Here is a 2,508-nt window from a genome sequence, read left to right on the forward strand (position 1 = left end):
TCCAATATAAAGTTTTCAAAGCTAAAAAGCCCCCTTAAAGCTGTTTAGAAAGGCGGTCACCAGAATCTGACATAACCATTTCAGCCAAAAAACAATAATTTAAAATAATGCAGGTGCTCATGCAGAACTAGAAGCATGTTCATGGAAATTTAATCAAAGATTCAATGGCTAAAAAGAAGCAGAAATGACAGATTGATTGTGCAATCAATGCTAGCTGTGTGGCTAACCAAATGTATCTTTTGGTCAACCTTTACCTCCTCTCTCTACTATAAATATCATCTCTTTTTCCTTTTACTCCTCTGCACACAAACATTTCCCATATTTCCTTCATCTTCTGGCCTATTCTCTGACCTATTTCTAGAGAAATCCATGGTTTTTCCTATAGTGTTTCTGAAGCTAGCTGACTGGGTCTTTTACCCGCTGCTGGCTAACTCTTTTTATCGAGCCGCCGGGAAGGTGAGGAACTAATGGGTTCTTTTTAAGTAACCAAACTCCTAGGTGGTCGTCATCACCACAGCAACAAGTTGGTTCTTTATTCCCTACAAGCGTCGCCCACTTTGATTTGAGCAAAGATATTAAAGTCCCTCGTACAGTGGTTTGTGATATTCATGGGGTCTTATTGAGAACAGAAACCTTCTTTCCTTACTTCATGCTGGTTGCTTTCGAAGGTGGTAGCATTTTCAGAGCCTTTCTCTTGCTTCTGTCGTGCTCCTTTTTGTGGGTTTTAGACTATGAGCTCAAAATCAGGGTTATGATCTTTATATCCTTCTGTGGGCTTAGGAAGAAGGACATCGAGATCGCTGCCATGGCTGTGTTGCCCAAGTTTTACCTCGAGAATCTTAATCTGCAAGCTTATGAAATTTGGTCTAAAACAAGTTCAAGAGTTGTGTTCACAAGTATACCTAGAGTCATGGTGGAAGGATTCCTCAAGGAATACATGAGCGTAGATGATGTCATCGGCACCGAATTGCACCGTCGGGAACCGCTTCACCGGCTTGGTATCCGCCTCCGGTTTGCTCGAGAAGCATAAAGCTTTAAAGGGTTATCTCGGACATAAAAAACCAGACGTTGGCCTTGTAAGTTCAAGCCACCATGATCATCGGTTTATCTCCCTTTGCAAGGTACTTTTATTACTTCAACTTCGTTTAAACATAAGAAAAATAATTAACGGTCGTTGAAGTGTTCAGTTTGTGTCGATTTTCTTTGTGAATGCGACAGGAAGCGTATGTGGTGGATGGCCGAAACGATCAAAGCTGCGTGATGCCGAGGGACAAGTACCCGAAGCCACTTATATTTCACGATGGAAGGCTAGCGTTCTTGCCAACTCCATCGGCAACACTTTATATGTTCCTGTGGCTTCCGTTTGGTATAATTCTCGCCATTTTTAGGATTCTCGTTGGCATCTGCCTGCCTTACAGGTTAGCTATATTCTTTGGTTCTCTAAGCGGCGTTCAGCTACGATTCCAAGGCTTTTTAACTCAACCAAATTCACAACACAAAAAAGGTGTCCTATACGTCTGTACACATCGAACGCTTTTGGACCCAGTTTTTCTCAGCACGGCATTATGCAAGCCCTTGACGGCAGTGACCTACAGCTTGAGCAAAATGTCGGAGATAATAGCTCCCATCAGGACAGTCAGGCTGACCAGGGACAGGAACCAGGACGGAAAAACCATGCAGAAGCTGTTAAGTGAAGGTGATTTGGTGGTCTGTCCCGAAGGAACCACATGCAGGGAGCCTTATCTGTTGAGATTCAGCTCGTTGTTCGCCGAGCTAGCCGATGACATTGTTCCGGTAGCGATGAACGCTCATGTGAGCATGTTTTACGCACGACGGCGAGTGGGTTGAAATGGTTGGATCCCATTTTCTTTCTGATGAACCCAAGACCGAGCTACCATGTTCAAATACTGGGAAAGGTGCCACCGGAGTTCACATGTGCAGGGGGCAGGTCTAGCTTCGAAGTGGCTAATTATATTCAGAGGAAACTGGCTGATGCTCTGGGATTTAAGTGTACTACCTTGACTAGGAGAGACAAATACCTGATGCTTGCAGGGAATGAAGGGATTGTCCATGATAATAAGAGAAATTAACTAGTCCCCTCTTCATATTTTAAAAAATATATCTTTGTATTTTCTTTAAATAATTTACGTATGATTAATATATTTATCAATATTTAACAAATAAATCATCATCATCAAATTTTTTATTTTATTTTATATAAATTTGTATTCTAAGCATTTTTAACAAGAATATGTCCACTTCATTTCGGCTGGGGAGTCCTATCGGATGGATAATTTAGAAGATAGTAGGTGATGCATGATTTGGAAAGAGCAAAGGGTGAGATAGAGATATCATTTGGCTGCACAAACATTGAGATGTGTGCATGCAATATGAACCCTAACCCTAACCCTAATCCTCTGTAATTGCAATCAATATGCCATAAATGCTTTAAAGCTTATTGGCTGGCCTGCTTCACATATTGGAAATCCAACACTATCCATACTCCCG

General features: G+C 41.7%; 1 pseudogene; it reads left to right on the forward strand.

Annotated features, from left to right (window-relative positions):
- The first annotated feature begins 348 nt into the window (after nt 1-348).
- On the forward strand, nt 349-2,099 carry LOC120130594 (annotated as a pseudogene).
- Nucleotides 2,100-2,508: the final 409 nt, after the last annotated feature.

Source organism: Hibiscus syriacus, unplaced genomic scaffold (assembly GCF_006381635.1).
Source record: "Hibiscus syriacus cultivar Baekdansim isolate YM2019G1 unplaced genomic scaffold, ASM638163v2 tig00110548_pilon, whole genome shotgun sequence".
NCBI lineage: Eukaryota > Viridiplantae > Streptophyta > Magnoliopsida > Malvales > Malvaceae > Hibiscus > Hibiscus syriacus.